The sequence below is a fragment of the Poecilia formosa genome, unplaced genomic scaffold (genome assembly GCF_000485575.1).
Source record: "Poecilia formosa unplaced genomic scaffold, Poecilia_formosa-5.1.2 Scaffold695, whole genome shotgun sequence".
NCBI lineage: Eukaryota > Metazoa > Chordata > Actinopteri > Cyprinodontiformes > Poeciliidae > Poecilia > Poecilia formosa.
The window spans coordinates 123,619-143,394 of NW_006800634.1; the positions used below are offsets into that span (position 1 = coordinate 123,619).

The 19,776-nt window shown below is 41.5% G+C and overlaps 2 long non-coding RNA genes across 2 annotated transcripts; one reads left to right on the forward strand and one right to left on the reverse strand.

Moving 5' to 3' along the window:
• Positions 1–1,659: 1,659 nt before the first annotated feature.
• Positions 1,660–11,053, forward strand: LOC107834625 (uncharacterized). The gene is made up of 2 exons (XR_001660433.1): positions 1,660–1,959; positions 10,784–11,053. It is a non-coding gene; the product is annotated as an uncharacterized LOC107834625 (long non-coding RNA).
• Positions 11,054–18,142: 7,089 nt separating this feature from the next.
• LOC103130920 (uncharacterized) lies at positions 18,143–19,544 on the reverse strand. Its single transcript, XR_475296.2, has 2 exons — positions 18,659–19,544; positions 18,143–18,536 (listed from the first exon to the last, which is right to left on the reverse strand). It is a non-coding gene; the product is annotated as an uncharacterized LOC103130920 (long non-coding RNA).
• Between the last annotated feature and the right edge of the window lie 232 nt (positions 19,545–19,776).

Sequence of the window (19,776 nt, forward strand, 5' to 3'; positions counted from 1 at the left end):
GGATTGATTATGCCTAATGGTCACTGTTCAATAGCAATGTTCACAGTAATGTGGGCTGCTTTGAAAGACACACATGTCAATATCTCTGTTCTGGGTGTGTTTGTGCGCCATCCGAAAGATGTAATAGAAGAAAAAGAAGCTCCACTAACTCTTTTCCTTTTCTAAGTCAGTGCCCTGATTTTTTATTATTTTAATTTACATGCTTTTCTGCTAATGGTTTTTTTCCTAATGTCTTTGCCTGGTGACTCAACCAAGGCAAAAACAAAGGTTTTCATGCCACTCTAAATTTTTTACATCTTGTCATATCACAACCACAAACATCAGCGTATTTTACTGGGATTTTATGTGATATACCCATTCAATGTGGTGTAATATTGTAAAGTGGAAAGCTAATGATGGATGGTTTTCTTTCCGAAAAGCAGGCTGTGGGCTGTTTTTGGAAGAAAAAAAAAATCAGATGAAGTTCTGTTTGCAGTTAGCCACAATCCGTGTAGGTGACAAAGCAAACATGTGGACAGGGTGCTCTGGTCATATGAGGTCAAAATTGGACTTCCCGATATATATGAAAAATGATAGTAGTGCCGAAGAAAATATCTGCTGTAAATACTCCATTCCTGCTGATATACATCCAAAATACACCATTGGTTAAACATGTTGATAGCAGCATCACGCTGTGAAAATCCTCATCTTCAGCAGGGAAAAACGAGCTACCGGTAGATACAAGATGGAAGAAATTATATTAGAAACTGCGAAAGGCCTGTGACTGAGGTGAAAGTTTAGCTTTCAGAAGGGTGACAACTCAAAACATATCGCCATGGATACAATGGATTGGTCTAGAACAAAGTCTATTTACTTGGTGGAATGGTCCAGTTAAAGTCCACGCCCAAATCCTATTGAACATTAATGGCGGGACTGAAAATTGACGTTCACAGACGTTCACCAACCAATACGGCTCACTTTGAGTCTATTGGACATGTGAGTCTGTAGGTGATAGAGAACTGCCCCAAAAGACCCTGGAGTTGTAATTGCAAAAAATATTCACACAAAATTGAATTATGCAAGTCCGAATACAAATGCACACTAATCTTTGTAGATTTCTCTCTGTAATTCGAATTTGAAAGACACATATTCTTCTCTTTGAACTAATCAATGTTAGCCCATTGGAAAAAATATAATGAAATCAAGCAGCCCATGTTTGTCTGCATTCAGTACGAGCCCATGCAAGAGTAGCCCAAATAGTCTGCGAAAGCGGCAGAAAATAGCTCCTGTGTGTAAATATTGCAGAGGTAATTTAGAGCCAATCTATGCACGTTTTCTTCAAAACTGCACACATTTAGACACTCAAATCGTCCACACACACACACGCACACACACTAATTCCCCCTGATTTAAATACCCAATCCCACGCCTCTGACACAGGCATGTGAATTCGGCTCACACTGACTTTCCATTGGTTGCTGCCCAAGCATCTCCTCCACGGGGCATTTCACCGCGCTCTCTGGAACTAGAAGAGACAAGCCTCCATGTTCTGACTGTGGGGCTGAGGCTTCCAGCTCAGACAGAATTAAACAGCTCTCGCTCTGGCTTCTGCTTTCCACCCTCATCCACCAACACGCCCCCCTCTCTCTCTCCACCCCCGTCAGGTTGTCTATATCATAATGAAATTCATTACACTCCGGGTTCAGATCTGAATAGCCGCCGTGCACCAACTCTCTCATGTGTTCACACTTTGGCATGTGCCTGGATTTGTGCGGCCATGCCGGTGTTCCGAATCCAATGCAAGGGGAGCGATGCTGATAAAACATTTCCTCTTGCGAACCGCGTCGCAGCGGCATGCCCATGGCAGATGGTGTTCCATTCAGCCTCTGTCAACACAGGAGCGAAAACAGAGAGAGGCACAAGAGGACATTGGAGATAGCGGCAGAGGAAACACAAGTGGATGAGAGAGGAGGCAATCGGGTGAGAAGAGGACCGAGTGTCAAAGACGTTGAGTCAGAGCGCCACCATGTGAGCCACGTGGCCCGCCTCTAGGCACTGCAGAGGCAGGCGGAGAAGGAGACATGTCACTGATTTTCCACAGAGTCAACAAAACCATTTTGCCATGCACAACCTCCCTTAGTAATTTCTCTAAAATACACACATGCACACGCACACACTCGAAATCAAATCCCTGCAGAGCTTTACCTGGCAACCGCATGCTAGCGGGGTTATTTTGTCCCTCTGTCTCACACGAAAACAGCACGAATGCCTGGCCGAACACTCTTGGCAACCGCGAGTCTTATTTAAGCCAGGGTCAAACGTTTTGAATAAGAAATGCCCGAAAATGTAGCCTCATCAGTGTGAGATTCACGCTGTTCTGCCCACGGAGGAATTATTTTAGCGGGATATGTTCGGAGACCTGCAGATTAATCAGCATAAATGAAACCATTAACCATCATGTACAAACCTAACCCTCTTTTTTTTGTGTGTGATAAAAAAAAGAAGGATTACAGTGCAATACAAATAAGAACAATTAGGTTTTGAAACGGAGATGCTGGCATGTGAAGCCATTGAGTCAGATTCCGCTTAATCCCGAGAAATCACAACCTTAATGAGGCAACATAAGGTGCAGCATTATTTGGGGTTATTCTAGGTTTGTACCATGCATGCAGGGCTAATAGGTTAAAATGTGGGCAGATAGAGAAATAGTAGAACAAATCCAAGATTTCATTGGATCGCTGAAGGGGATTATGAAAACATTTGGGGAAGTTAAATCTAATCTTATTAATTTACAAAAAAATAAATCACTTTTGCAAATATTTGCAGCACATAATCTTTGCCATCAGTCAGACAAAATGGATGGCATCCTCTGAAAACTGCTGAGTAGCTAAGCCAGTCCTGGATCAGACATAGATGAGTCCAGCCCTTGATTTAACACACATTTTTATTGTGGATTTGTTTGGACTGGAAATTCCATATTATTTGACAATTTGTAAAAAAAATTGTACTAATCATTTTTGGTCTTCTCTGTGTAACTGTGGTAAAAGCTAAATTAGATTTGCACATAGCCTCGAGTTAAAACAAACAATGCTGAAACATAGCTGCCAGAAATAAATTGATATAGCTTCTTCGACTGTTTGTACTGACTTTACGACTAATGGATTAAAATACTTGGAAGTCACATGCTAAAACGATCGTAATGGTGCAACATTCATGCAAAATAAAGTTGAACAAAGTTATGCTAAATGCTAAAAGGCTGAATATTGAGTCTGGTGATTAAGTTTTTTTTTTCTTCGTTTTTTTTTTCTTAAGTTGAAAATACATAACAAGATTGAACAACCTCTGTGCTCTGACACATCTATTTATACCTCCAACTGACTAAAAACACTGCTCCAAGGTTTTTTTTTTTTAAATCATTCTTTGGCAAAAGTGCAAATGCTGGGCAAAGAAATTGTGCCGAAAACCCAAAAAAAAACTTAACTTATCCGATCCAGGCACTCCTGAGAGCCTCAACTAAATGGGAACTTTTGTGTAGAAAAATGTAAAATGTTTTTGTTCTTGCCATTTACCACCAAAATAAAACCTTTATAGGAACATGTCGTTCATAATCGAAAAGAAGCGTAACATTTGTTGGCAAATAATCTATCAGAACATGCCCAGAGGGAATATCTTAGCGGTAGCTTCGAGAGGAACGCCAAGTAGGGTTTTAAAAGATGAATTGGAAATTAATAATAAATTGCAACTGCCAAAAGTATTAGGTCATCCCTTAAAATCATTTTTAAAAAAAAATTCAGCAGTTTCCAAACACTCTAATGGTGATAGGTGTACAAAATGCAAACTGTTTTCGACATTTATAAAACAAAAAAAGTCTCATTTATTGCTAGCTTGCTACCATGACGACATACCACCTGTCTGTTCGATGGTTCAACTTTTTTCAAATATCCATCCATCTATTGTCCATACCCGCTTATACTTGCAGCAAGTCATTGGGCGATAACCTAACAACTCAAGTTCAAATGTGTGTGAAGGCAGACGTGTGAAAAATAATTCATTCAGAATAAGACCTCAAACGGGGAGAAATAAACTACAGCTTTCCTTTCTTTATAATTATATATCTCTACGCATTGTCGATCAACCAGTATTTCTACTTTCGTGTTATAGATTTATATAAAGATTTATATTCTTTAATCAATACCCTCCTTGTCTTCTGCTAGAATACTTAAGGAATTTCAAAGAGTATTGAGCTGACACAGTCTGTAATCATCCCCGGCCACTTTGAACTACTTTTTTTTTTGCGTGTATGTTGCCACATCACTTTATTTATTTTTTTATTTTTTCAAACATTAATCCCTGTGTGGGTGGCTGCTCTGGCTGAAGGCGCCTATCATGTGGCTGTGACGTCCCCGGTTTGATGCCAGAACAGAGGAGGCCTTTTGTCACATGCAGTTTGCCTCTCAAAACGGTTGGGTTTTCGATTGATTATGCTTTGTTTGTTGTCGTCGTCGTGTTTCTCAGGAGGCACACAATGGAAAAGCTGGTTGGTCTAGAATTTCAAGTGATAGTGAATTAAGCCAATTTTTTTTTTTTTTCCTCCAACTTCCCATCAGCGCGGAGTAAAAACTTAATCAGAGGGGGCAATTAATGTTTTTTCCTGTTTTTTAATTCACGTTTTCATTCTCTTAATGACGTTCCTCCCCTTCCCTCACATCTCTTCAACACCTTAAACAAATGTTCTCGTCTAGACTTTAATTGGACTAATGAAAAGTCTATAACTAGTATGATAACCCAGAGTCTGCTTGCTGATGAAAGCCGGGGCTCAACATGGGGGCTGTAATGCCCCCTAATGGGTGACAACGAGCGATGTGTGTATCTGCACTGGTGTGTCTGTCGTCGCGCGCGCGTGTGTGTGTGTGCGTGCGTGTGTGTTTATTTATTTTTTTTGTAATTGCAGTGTGTAGGTCTCATTAGCATTTTAGCAGCAAGGCTGGCAGAGAGGCAGACTCACAAGATTGGCTAATGACAGAGATGAGACACTTTACAGAGAGGGTGATGGTGACGGCTTCCTCCCTTCACAAACACAAGCTTATGCAACACGTGAGAGCTCTGTGTTACTACCTCTACCCCGCAGTCGCACATGCAGTACAAAATCAGTTGAAAGAGTAGAACGTAAATCTCGCTTTACTCTTTTTTTTCCTTCTTTTTCTTCTAGCGGCTGTAAGGAAAACTGACTGATAAGACAAACAGCAGAGGAGGGGAGGAGGAGTAGAAGATGGCAAAGTGAGACATAGCAGCAGAGCAGAGAGATCTTAGAAAACACTTTCCATGCTGCTTCTGTCGAGGGAGGTGTCCTTCCAGCAGCTAATGTCTGGTTCAACCTGAAGTTCAGATGTGTTTCTAGAAAACAAATGAGTTTATTTTAGGACCTGCTGTGCTCTGAATCGCAGTATTTGTGAGAAATGAAAGAATGAGATCCTGAATCCAAGACGGAAGGAGTGTTCTCGAAAGGGTGGATTTGGTTCAGTAGGGTGAGAAGCGCCAAAATCTTTGGGTAAAAGCTTGGAAGACACCCCACGGGCAGAACCAGAACTTTGTTGAGGGATAATATTCCTGAGTGCCACTGAGGAATATTATCCCTCAGTGACACTGAGGGATAATATCCAAAACCATGACTTGGTTTTGGATAAGAAAAACAAAAAGGTAATAAGTGGATGTTGAACCGCCGGGATTCCACACAGAAATGTGGCAAATCTTTAAGTTCCACAGGCTGTTCTCTGTCAAGAATCAGCAAGAAATTAACTATCAGAATATAAAAAAAAGTTATATTTTAAAAGTTATATTTTTCGTCAGTAATTTCTCTGAGACAGCTCTCAACTAATGCAGTAAAAACAACAATATTCACTGGATGAAATAACGAGAGAAAGTCATTCGTACCATCTGTGAAATTATTTTATTCAATATTCTTTTTCCTTGCGAGATTTACGTTCAGATCAAAGCCACTTTCTGTTAAAATAGCCGGACTTTTCCTATGTCATCTTAAAGTACTAATTTTGAAGACGAAAGGTTTGCGTAATATCTGCAACTGTGGGGGGAAAAAAAAAAAAAATACTGGGCCAACATAGTCGAGGTGTGAACACCTATAGCACAAACTACTCAGAACCAAGTTAAACTCCCCAAGTGTTTGAATTGTCTCCTGAAGGACACTTTAACCACTGGCTCTTTGACAGTCTGTGGCAGCTCCTTTCTATTTCTGGAGAGAGGGCAATTACACTGACGGATGAATGAGGGGAAAAAATGGATGGAGGGAAAGAAAGACAGAAAGAAAGAAAGAGAAAGAAAGAAAGAAAGAAAGGACTGTTTGTTCTGCCTGGAAATGAAAGTTTGGAGTGGGAAGGATAGAAAAAAGGAAAAAAAAAAATGCCGTTTGGGTGGCTGGTGGTGAATATTGTATTTGTGCTGACGAACCAGAAATGACTTTCGCTCGCAGACGCTACAGGAATAGATCCTTTCAGAGTGTTAGGAATGAATGTGCGGGGAGGAGGAAAATGTCAGTCTATTTGCAGTTCTGTCCATTTCAGGACGAGTGGGAGGCTTAAATCCGAATTACGCGCGTCCCGCTGCGCAACCACGTTCATTTCTAAAACGACCTTCATCGAAAAATATTTAGACAAAAAAAAAAAAAAAAAAAAGAAAAAGGTCTGTGACATTCAATTAAACTCCCGCCTTGACCTCAGCCACTTCAACGTAGACAAACGCAAGCTTAGGTGAGGAGGTTGGCTGTTTATTATCCTCTGTTTGTCCCAGAGATCCACCTCTTGTGCATAATTGTGAACAGTGGATGTGGTTGTCAAGGGAAACAGACTTGTAGAATGTGAAAGAATTTTTTTTTTAAAAAGGGAGAGAGACGACAGCAACGCTGGGCGATAAAGGATACATTAAAGCAGCAGAGATGGAGCTTAATTGAATCTGAGCTAAATGATCCGATTAATGGGGGAATTAAATCCAAACATTAAGTTATAAATCAGTAAGCCATCTTCACATTTCTTAAAGTGCTTAAGCAAATTGTGTTTCACTAAAGCTTAATGCCAACATCCATACGACTCTTATTAATACAAGACGTCTCTGTGCTCGGAGAGAAGAACAAACAAATCATGTTGACTGGGTTTAATCAGACCAGACGGCAAAGCTGAACTCCAGCTGGAGTACAAGAGGGCCAATTTTCTGTTTTCATTCGGTCCTGTTTTAACACTGTTCTTGACCAGTCAGAATACAACAATGCTGAAAAAAATCTAAATTAGCTTATCGACGTTATTCTGGCAATTATTTTCGCCGTGCTTGATAGTTTTATTTTTTGCCAGGTTTCATCTGTGATTGTTGTTGTGTACTGCTGCGGAATAATACAATACACGAATGCAATTAAAGAGGGCCTTGCCAACAGTGGCAAATGTTTTCCCGTGGACTGATTAATAGTCCGTTTTAAGTGTGACGATGGTTTATAGCAGGGGTGTCCGTAGAGCAGCTCTTTGAATTATTTTTGCGCAGCCTGCGACTGACTTTCAAAGACAGTCAAAATTTTACCAAACACACTTCATCCGGCTGACACAAAAGAACCTACATTTATAAATATCTTAAGGCTGGATTTTTAATGGCAGAGTTACAACAGAGTCTTTGATACATCATGAACTTCGTTTTAATTTTAATTGTACGCTTAGGACTTGAAACATCTAATGAGTTTTGCAAAAAAAAAAAAAAAAAACTGAATTGGATGCATCCTTTTGCATTGTACGCAGCTGACTAATATCTGTTAAATATCATTATTACTTACTGTAACAGCATTATCATCTATACTCTACAGTTTCCACCATAACATACAATATCATAGGTAGATTTCATGTAAATAAAAAAAACATAAAATGTGGCCCACTGTAGAGTCCCTAGGGACGCCTTCATGAATTATCAGGGTGTTTGATGAGAACGAGAGAATTTTACAGCTTATAACCTAACATAATTTTCATCAAAGTCAGAAGATGTCAAGGATATAAAGACATGAGCAGCACTGGAGCGATGCGGCAGCAGGGTGGGAGGTTGTGGATTTAGAGTTATTTAACAACGAAAACCTCAACAGCATTCTATTAAAGACAAGAGTCCTGGGTCCACCATTACAAAAATGTCTCAAAATACTTAAAACGTTGCATCTTAAAACACAATAGAGCTGTTGAATGACACGCAAGTGATAATCATGCCTGCCTATTGAGGTGAAGGGGTAATCTGTTGTCAGCAAAGAGCTCAGCGTTGTAACAATGCTGGCTGTCATTGGCTATTTGTATTAGGCGGACCAAATGGTGACTGGCTAATGGACGAGTCGACCAAGCAGCAGATGCTTCAAGTAACCTGGGAGCAGGATTCTCTCCGTAACCCACCGCACTGAGTTTAAAAGGTGTTGCATTTGAGTATTTTGCATGAGGCCAAGTGGTCATAGCTTGCGACTGTCACAGTGGCTCCATGTTGGAGCCAATGGAAACACACGTCCAGGGATCCCACCGCCAGAACGCGCCGCCACCGAAAGGCGAGAGAGTAATTTACGTAACGGTATAGGATCCGGCTGTCTGTCTTTGTTCCCTTGACGTCCAGTCAGTCAAACGTATAGCATGGTATCAAATTAATGGCAGCAGAGCGTTCCGGTTGCAGAGGCAATGATGACTGACTCTGAAGCAGATCTCCATCGACGGGCTGACACATTTCTTCTGGGAGGGTTTGGAGAGAGAACCACACAAGTCTCAGAATAGAACCAAACAAATTTAGATCCAAGCATGTGAAGCATACTTGGGGGGGGGGAAGAAAAGAACTGTGTTACAGGCAACTTTACCCCTGATGTGCGCTAGCTCCTAAATATCTGCCAACAGACAGGGCATTTATAAACCGACCGATTTCCTGTGCGTTGGCATAAATGTTCGGATGCTGCAGGGGCTTCTTCATTCAAAAGTGCAGATGCATTGTTTGTTACACGCTGCTGTTTTGTCACTTTCCTGTTTTCTTTTTTTTTTCTGACACATCATCTGAGGTGGCAAGAGAGTGTGAGTCATTCTTTACCAGAGAGAATTTACAAAATCAATTTTCCTACCTCTTTTTTTTTTTTCTTTCTCTCCCCTGGCACTTGCAAGGCAGAATAAGCACAATCGATTCTGCAGCTTTCATCCTTGAGGCTCTCATCTTCTTGCCATAAATGTTTTCATGACGTGTGCTTATTGTTTCACTCATGGATTTATGAGCATTTATTGATCAGACGGGATATTGATGGCATTTGCCGTGGAAGAGCATCTATACGTTTCAAATTTGGCTTTTGTTGGACACGGACTCTCCTCCGTATCTGGGGCGCTGTGTGAACTCAGTAGTGTTGGCAATGATGGAGCGATGTGGTGAGAGAGGAACACCGTGTCTCTGTGTGCACCGCGTGACAAATAGCTGACAGGCAGCGTGCCGTGTCGCAGGTGATGGGTGGGAGGGGTGGCAGAACTCACGTCGTCCCTGGCTCTCTCTCATCATATTGATCTGCCTGCGTCTTATTTAGCCGCTGCCAAAACTCACAGCTCCGTATTGACTCAGGCTTAATACTCCTCATTTCTATCCAGGTGCACAACAAAGTCAGGATACAAAAAAATAAAAAATAAAAAAAATGAAAGGAGCTGCTGCTGACAGGAGGAGTCAGCTTATATACCTCCCCAAAAACAAATGTTTTCATCAAAGGTCTTCCTCAGAGCTCGGTAAAATGTTGTTAGCGGGACTTTTTCTTTTTCTTTCCTAAAGGGCTTTGAGCATTGCAGACTAATCCACAGAACAAAAAGGGAAAAAAAAAGATCATTATCAAAAAGAGAACAGATTATTATCCCAAACAGGAGAATCAGGGCAATACATCGTTACTTTGAGTTCATGTAAAGGTGAAACCTTGAAAGCCATTTGGAGTTTTCATCAACCAACATCTGGTGGTCGTAGCTGCGTTTCCGTTACAAAACGTGCGCAGAGGTCGGTCGATATTCCGCTAATGTCGAAAAATCTACTTTGCAATTGCGGTGTTTGCATTAAATAAGACATACAGCTAAAGCCTGTGCATATATTTGGTCACACCATGAGTCATCATGATATGACCTCCTACCACTTCCTGTCGTCTTCTTCATCTTTTCCACATGCTGTAACATTCGGTGGTTTAGTCACATGACTTGTGTGATGCAAAAAAGATTGTTTCGGTTGCAGTTTTGCGAAATACGCTAATTTCAACGCAGTTGAAAAACCTCTTCATCCTAGTAGAAAAACGTTTTTGCGAAAAGCATGTTTTTGTATTCTAAACTAGCGTGTTTCCATTAAGCGAATTTTGTTTTTCTTTATTCCAACTTGTGCAATCATATTGTCAATGTAAACATAACTACTAAAAGCACAGAGTCTTATCCCACTTCTCTTTGTCTTAATTCAGCCACTCTGGAGGGTTTCATAGACATTCTCCATATCACCCCACAGCTCAATATATTGCAGGACCAGACTTTGACTAGGTCAACCAGAAACCTTTGGTTTGTCTTTTTTTTTTTTTTTTTACGAGCAATTCATTAACATGTTGACTTTGTTGTGTGCTATGGATCATTGTTCTAACCAAATTGCTCTTAAACTTTGACACGACCTCTTCATTTTGTATCAGATAACAAAACAACCAAAACTACGAGGGTATGAAACCGCAAATGGCAAATTGAACGCCACAAGACAAGATCGTGAACTCATAACTAAGCAACGTTAATAATTCTAAGTCCATATTTTCTAATAGATTCTGCTGCGGCTCCAAAAGAGGAACTGTGTCTACAGGCTGGGGCCGAGCGCCGAATGGTTGGAGCCGACATGTTGTTCAGGTGCTAACGCGACCATCTGTAGTTTACATTCTGCTGCCATCAACAATAATCTGACAAAGAACACAGCTGCACCTCCTCTGAAGTGACAGCGCTTGGTGAGCCTGTGTGTCGCCGTCACTGCGCCGCTCAAACTAATTAAAAGATTTGCTGAGAAATGTGCCTGATCCAGCGGTCAAAAAAAAAAAAAAGGAATAGATAAAAGTATTCCGGTTTGACACCAATTTCTCTGCTCTGTCTTAAAGAGTGGAGAGTCGTGTCATTAAAAAAAATAAAGACTGCAGCTGCACAGCACCTCGGTCCAAAAGCTAATGTGAAATGAAACCACGATGCTGCTGGTCTGCCTTCATTACTTGTTTCCCTAGCTCCTAATAATGCGACTAAATGTGGCTGCAGCCCAGACAATTTAGTGTATAATGGCAAAGATTATCTTTCACCTACGCTAATAATTATGGCCAGAAGGGCGAAGTAGGAGAGAGGCTAGGTATTAATAAACTATTGAATTTTATTTCTAACAAGAAGCATTTCTTTTTTTTAGGCCTGATCCTTGAGCTGAAACTGATTCAAGCAAGAAAAGTCCTACTTTTAGCTGGGTAGACATGGATTGAGTCTTCCTTTTAAATGAACCACTTGTTTAATTTAACATATTTCTGTATTGGTTAATTAGAAAATCTCTAAGTTTAGAGATTTTGTTATTGCCACCTTCCAGATTGGGTTCTACAGCTTGCTACTGTGAACAGATACCTTTGGTTCTTCTTTCCCCCCCTTTTTCAATTTCTCACTACTTACATGACGCAGTTCACGAAAAATTTATTCTGCAAAGAAAAACAGAAACCTTATGTGGAATCGGAATAGAATATTATATCTGTTCGACAGCAATCTTGTGCTTCAGAAAATGTGTTTTAAATAGTACTATCCAACATAAGACGGCACCTAATGTCTATGCTTGTGTTCCGCCTTACATATTGCTGCCCAGGGTGTGGAGCCACATAGCCTGAGTCAAGAAATGACACCAAAGCTGATATGAAATGGCTAAATAATGCTTTTTATCTTTTTTTTTCTTGATATTACACATTTTCATAGTAGAACCTACAAAGGGATCCAAAGTAATTCCACCTCTTTTTACGCTACCAGACAATAAGAATGCTAATGTAGGGTCAGCGCAGAGTGCTGACCTCAACTCCACAAAAGACTTTCGGCATGAATTAGAGCAAAGACCGCGAGTCAGGCTTCCTTGCATGTGGTGACAGTGGAAAGGAATGTCCAGTCTCGGGAGGAAACAGAAACGGCACAGAAGCACGCCGTAGTCATGGAGTACGGTCTGCGAGAAAGAGAAAAAGAATACACAAAGTGAATGACGGAAACAGCGTGGCCAGTGTTTCTGTCCAGGAAAGACAACGAGGTAACATGCAGCAAAGACAATCCGCCTAGCACATGATGTCGTGCTTTGTTGTCGACTCTAAATGTGACTCATCGCTCTGCGGCACCAAGACTATAAGGAACGTTTTTCAATTAGAGCTGCGGTTAGCTATAAAAGAAAAAATGATCGTCGCAGATTATTTTAGAAGACTCGCAAACAGCTAAAGTGTTCGGACGACGTTTAATGAGATAACAGAGGACGTGCAACAGATTCCCTCTGTATTGCTTTTCAGACGCGTTTGTGTTCCGATCTTGACAGAATCTCCACACGCGTTTCAGCTACTGACCGACAGCTACTGCCACACTTAAGACGCAGTCCTGGTGTTTTAGAGACCCGTTCGTAATGGCCTCGTTTGAGGTAGGTCAAACGAGTCCGGATTACTGGTGTGAAATTTAGAAAACTGAGTCAGAGTTCTTCCGGTGCTGTAGGTGAACAAATAAAGTATTTTCCTCTGAGCGTGTGTGTGTGTGCTTGTGTAATAGCTGTATTACTAAACCAGATTATAGTTTCTTCTTTGTCCTTGACATAGTTAGATTCCAGCGGCCAGCATGATTCCACCCCTGGACACAGTGTCCATGTTGCGCTCGACGTCTACCTGTCCAGGTTCCCTGAATCTGCTGGGTCAACTTCCATTAACGTCCTCTGCTCAGTCTCTGCAGAGAGGAGATGCAAAGTGGGCAGCAGAGGATGGAAATAGATTTTGGTTCAAACAGCCCTCAGTTCCTCGCCTCAGACCATTTTGACTAATGAGCCCATATTGCTGAGGGGTTAATTCCCAAAGGGTGCACATGGAGAACGCCAGTGCCCCCTTCTCCTTGCCCCATTTTTCTGTCTGTGTGACTGCATGCCTGCATGTTTCAGCATCTGCCCAGTGCACTGGGTAGTTTATTTCTTTTTAGGTCGCAATCCAAAATTAAAAGTAAAAAAAAAATAAAACTGGGTCTCCTACGCCGAATGACTGTCGCATGTTAGATCCAGAAACATCAGCACAAAAGTTAAACCGCTGGTCAAACACCCACCAAGGCACAATGTTTGGCACGATGTTGCAGCAGGACGAATCCAATACTGCTGAACTGGCTCCGCCGAGTTCAACCTTTAACCTCGCATTGCCAAAGCTGATCAGTGGAACAATGATCACATGCTTTTCTGTGTGGAGTCAACCGTTTGCTGTTCCTGGAATAGAGCATCACAAAGCCTGACCTCAGATAGTAAAAACTGACAAATGAACATGGAAAAGTCCAGTTGGAAGGAGACGAGGACGACAGCAGATTTGCAGTACGTCTGATTAACCATTAGCAGACTGCCAAAGGTTGAGCTTCGCTTAAAGATAAGCATAGGCTGTTCAGAGGTTAACATAACATGAGCTGCTGAGTCTCGAGGGAAACTCGAGGGACTGCGGGCATGTTGTGACTCCGTGGTCACTCAGAGTGTCGGCAGGTTGCCACGGCCACCTGAATGTCTCCTTGGCACCTTTCCTGTCATTTTGCCGTGAAGGACAACGGCCAACAGGACACGGACCTCTCCTCACCTCACTCTGTCTGCTGAAATAATAACTCATTCTTTTTCAGTGTCTAAAAATGTAATCCGTGTTTGCCAATATTCCAACGGCTGCTTAGTCTCATGTGTACTGAAGAAAGAGAGAAATTAATACATAAAGTAAAATCATTCCTCATATTTGGATTTCCAATAAAAAGTATCTCCACTGAAATAAGATTTTCAAATTTCGAAGCACTTCTCTCTTAAATTTAACGGTCTAAATTTACCTTTAACTTTCAAAATGTGTCTTAACCGTCAAGTTTGTTATCTCAAAATATCTTAAGACACCTTTACATTTTTAACGTACGTTTCTAGAGGTCCACAAAAAAATATTTTTCATCTCTAATTTCTTCATCAAGTTCTGCCGATTTCCGCATTTACCAGGTGTTACATTTCTAAATAAATTTTTACCTTTTTCTCATTCCTCTTTTCCTGCTTTTGAAATTAGTTGATATTTTGAAAAGCTGATAAACTGAGTTTAAGAAGAGAAATCACTAATTCTCAGTCATAGCAATTCTGTGTGGACGCAGCAGAAGTTTGCTTAACATCTGCATTGTTTGAGAGAAAGAAATGACAAAAAGATAAAGGTAGAAATAAAAAACCTGATAACAGAAGATAAAGAAATAGTTTTTCTATTAGATTGTGTCCTTGTAGTATAGAAATATGGAATAAATCAAATAAAGTGCTTTTTTTCTGACATACTTGCATTCTGTATTTCTGTCTAATCACATATTTACAACAGTTATCATTTATCCGATATCAGGAAAAAAGAAGGTCCTTATTTCTTCTGTGGTTTATTTTCTCTCTATGTGACTCAGCAGCTTATGAAAGCAGTCAGCGCTTACATAAAAACAGTCACCGTCTCATTTTGTGTGCTTCATAGGCCTATTTTTAATTTAGTGGTATGAAATCGTCAGACTCATATGAGATGGAAAATAAGCTGAAAGATATCTGTGGAAATGATTTGCTTTTTTGCCTTTTAGCCACTTGAACGCTTGCATGCTCCACCCTGTGCTGCCACCTACTGTAGGGAGGGGGGGGGAGCATTTTAAATTCTTGGTCTCTCTTGAATAAGCTCTTTTGTATTTAAAATGGCTTCCCAGTGGGCTAGGAACTGGATTAAACATGAGTTTCCATCCTCTGAACAAGCGTTTTTTCATCCTAAAGATATTTAAATTGTGTTGTCTGACCCGGAGTGCGACACCTATTCCCGCCTCGTTTAAACGACAAGGATATGGGTCTCAATGCAAATCAGTCAGCATCCTGATTACTCAGCTACACCCACACAAGTTCCCATATTCAAGTTGGAAACAGTCTTTGAAGTTCCAGCCTCCAATGGGGAAAACAAACAACAACAAAAAAACACTGAAATGTTTACGCTTGAGTCACTTCGCTCAGCAAAACGACCAAAGCCAGAATTCCTTCTCATGGGAGTCCAAATTACTGCCTCTTCCTTTGCTTCCATGCGCACGAGAAACTCTCCTAATCTGATTTCTCTCGGTTGCATCCTGTGGCTCACACCAAAACACACCCCGGGAAGACTGGACCCTCGTCTGGTGTCGGCTTTGCCTCCATGTAGGGTGCGGAGAAAGGCTGGCGGATGAAGATTACCTCCTAATTCCCTCCCCGCGTGCTGTAAACCGACATTTATCCGTGATGCATTTTTCTCCCTGTGAGTGGGGCTCAAAAAGCTCCACAGACACATGAACACTTTCGCTTGCACGCAAGCTGAACACCTCCAATTAAAAGGGGGGCTTCGTCTCGAAAGCTAAATCCCAAGCCTTGTCTGGCCTCCCTTTCGCTTTAAGGGAAATCAAATGCCTGAAGATCCTTCTTAGAGTGAGTAAACTTCTGCTGAAGTGGGGGCGAAATTACAGCTAAGAATGACCACCGGTAGGATGATCTGCTCAGAGAAGCGTCCTTGTTTCTTTCTCCCCGCCACCGAAAATGCCAGTGGACATTTTTGAGGGGTTCTTCAACGTGACGGACACCTACAAGAGTTTCTTCTGACTCTTTGTCACCTGAAATTTTCAAAACCCCAGACCCAACATGACCAAAACACAGCTAATAGAAGCTGTTCACAGCACTGTGCCAGTCACAAGTGGATCGATGCTGCATGCAGCCCACATCAATCAGCCAGCAGCAGCAGCAGCTCTGTCCAAGATGCTGCCCACACACACACAAAGCCCCTCCAGGTGTAATTGCTGACCATCACACTCGGCAGTTGGACCACAGAGAGCTGTTTTAGACTGACAGCCTCTGAACCCACGGCCTCGGCGAATGCGTCACTCCACAACAACTGTGGCCCTTTTCTCCAAGCTATCAGCCTCTGCAACAGATAGAATCAAGATAAAGCGCTAAAGACCTTTTATGCGGGGGTCTAAAAGCTGTACAAAAGAGACCAAAATAGTTCCCCTTCACCCCATTAAAAGTCCTCTCATATCTGATTTCCATTAACTTATCAGTGCTCAGGGAATTACAGGAGCTGAAACGAGGATTGTTTTAGGAGCAACGTTTGAGTCTCACTCAGTTGGCCAACCTGTAATCGGAGCTGCCAGCCACAAGACTTAATATGAAACATGTGTCGCAATGTGCCCTTTCCTGAAAACAAATGCCGTGTGGCATGATCTAAATGCGGACCAGTAATAATCAACACCTCTTACTGTGGAATCAACTTTAGTTGACCTGCATAAGTTCGGCCCTTTGTCTTTTGTTGTCCACTACTGCCCCCTTGTGGATTTGAATGTTCTGCTGCCGTTTTATTGGACAGAGTATCGTTTAGAACCTGTATGGCCAGTTTAAAGCCGGTGTGCTTCCTTGACACTCATGACATAGAAGCAGCTCTATCAATTACAATGTCACTGAAATGTTAATTTATTATAATTATTCCATTCAAAGAAGATTCAATAACACATAGCGATATATTTTCAGACTTCCTCTTCATTTTGATAATTAGGATTGACAGCACATACAACCCATGTCCATACCTGGCCTGTCAAGCACAGATGATATCGTTCGTCCTACACCGGAGCCCACTATGAAAACTTTAACATGCACCCTTTCTCCAAGAAACCTGATTTGTTGGAGAAGACCCATAGAGATGAGTAAACTCCGCGGGTCTTTAAAAAAATTGCAAAATAGTAGATGACTAGATAAGGAGTTAGGAGGAGCTACATAAATAATCTGATTTGACAGTCAGTGGCAGCTGAATCCTTCTGAGCCACAAATCACAAGAGGAATGTCGAATGTGGCTTCAAAATATTTATAGAAGGTAAAGAAAAAGCTGATTTTAAGCAGCACCTCATTCACCAAGATGACTTCTGCTTAGGCCAAAGTAGTGGCAGAATGTCACAACATAGCTGTATATACTGCTTCTATATGGCCCATATTTTATTCAAAAGTGAGTAAAAAGATGACATCCCAATACAATAGTTTGTGTATATAATCTGAGGTTTCTGCTTTGTAAAGTATCAGACATTTGCCATGAATCTGCACCAAATTTATATTCACTATAGTGTTTAAAAAAAATAAATAAAAAAATACCATAATGCTGTAAAACAGCCCTGAAAGGGCAGTGTCCTACAACTTTTGTTAGATGCATCTCTGGTTCAACATACCTGAGCAAATGGCTGAATGACTTCCTCAGTATGCTCCAGAGTCCTGCTAATGACCTGACTATTTGACTCAGGCGTGTTTAAGCAGAGACACACCTAAATGTTGCAAGACGCCGGATCTCGAGAACTGGAGTTAAAGAACTCTTCAGCAGAATATCAACATTTTTACAAAATACATACGACATACTGGATAATGTTGTTCTACTAGAATGTTGTGGAATTGGAATATACTAAAGGTTTTAAATTACCCTCCTGCCCCTATGACATTAATAACAGCATAACATTTGGTCTATTAGATTAATTTTCTGAAACCTTCAAGCCTTTTACATGCTTTTTAAACCAAGCAAGCAAGGTACTTTTTTATATTTTGTGCACCATTACTTCCTCCTCAAGTTTTTTTTAATTTCACATTTTCCACAAGGGAAAATTTACCACGTATTGTAAAGACAGTTGTATTTATCTGAACTCAAAATAAAATAAAAATATGTTCCTGCCATCTTTGTGTGCCAGTACCAGATGAAATCCAATAGTAAAAATCTGTTTAAATTACAAGTGTAAGCCTCTAAAATCTATACATTAAAACAGGAAGGATTAAGCTTTACTGAGTATTTGAAGATGTAATATTTGTGTGCAAGTTAATCAAGTCTAGTTAAACCTGTTAAGTATACTCAGATAAAAGCACCCAAAATCACAAACCACACTAGGTAAAATTTAATACAAATCATAAAGCATTTATTAAATATCCTCTTTAACAGAATTACCACATATCATTTTTATTCTCCGCAACAGGTCAGGATGAAGCGGCAGTGAACGTCACCATGTGTCAGTCAAGTGAAAACAGGACTTCCGTGTGCTTCTCGCCCAGTCGAGTCACGTGTTCTGCCAATGGAGACCTGGAAAACGCTCAGACAACAGTGACTGTGGGGAGTACTGCATCGCAATGCAGTGCAACAAATGGTACACACTTCCCCGGTTTACCTGGATTTTTCAATCCGCGGACCGGACGAAAACTGAGGACGTGTGCGGTTTAGTCGTTTCCTCTGGACGCCGCCACGAAGAGCTCAGCAGCGCCCCCTACCGGACGGGCAGCGTCCAAAAGCGCCGCTGTGGGACAGATAAAGGCCCAACCATGAATCATGAAACAGACCACACAAACATGACCTGGGCTACAAACCAACACAGCACAAATACATTCATCTCATATTTACAATAGTAACTCTTCACACCTTCTTTCACATTTCCTCGTGATCAGTCATTGAGTCTGCACAAGCCAGTCGGAGCAGTTCCGCAGCGGAATGTGAACCAGTTCATTCCAGTTTCCAGGCCAAGTCGTAGAGCTCCTCAAAGTCTCTGAGTTGGTATTCCAGGATGTCCTCGGAGCAGGAGTCCAGAGCCGCGGACACGCTACTGGGAGAGAGATTCTCACAGTAGATGTGGCCGGTTAATTCACCGGGAGCCGATTTCGTTACGGTGTCCATCTTCATGTCTTCGTACACATTACTCATCAGATACTGCGTGGTGTTTCTAGGCGCCATCCCCCCCTCTGGTAGTGGAGCCATACAGGCCGCCGCAACACGCTCATCATTCCTGGACCTTCGTTTCCCCTTTTTTCTCTTCTTCTCCCCAGAGCCCACAACAAACGGGCTGAGTGTAGCCCGATGTGCTAACCTCTGCTCTTGACTGGGGTGTTTCCAGGCGGCTGCGTTGTTTCGGTTCTGCTCGAAGGCCCATTTCGACGCTCTGGGATCACAAAACTGCGTCCACGTAGCTTTAAATCCATGTCGCAGACACTCAGGTTTAGGGAAATGTGTCGTCTCGGTATCCATGATCTCTAAACACATTTCCTAATCGAAAAATAAAAAGCCACGAGGAAAACTCCAGTACCTGTTAGAGTTAGTTGATAGGTTTTTCAGTTTCTTTCGGAGACCAAAGAAGCTCTCGGAACTAAAAAAATATATATTCCAAAACAGCTTGATATCAAAAAGTTCTCAGAAATGCATCAAAAGTATATCAGATGTCACTAAACTTGCTCCTATCAGTTCCACTACCGTACCCTAGGACCGCTAAGGAGATATGTCTGCTAACGTCTGAACAACGTTGTATTTGATTAGAGGAAACCACCCCGTTCATTTCTTTAGTAGGGTCGCAGAATGGAGTGCCCCCTAGTGGTGTGGGGGAAGACAAACACGCCAAGAGTTTCTGTCTGAAAACCTTTAACTTCTAATTATCCTTGAATCCTGCAGGACTATTATCATTTAAGCGTTTATTTGCGTATAATATCCACCACACTGCAAGGGTACACAACTAATTCATTAGCATATCATCATCAAAAAGGTAGTCATTT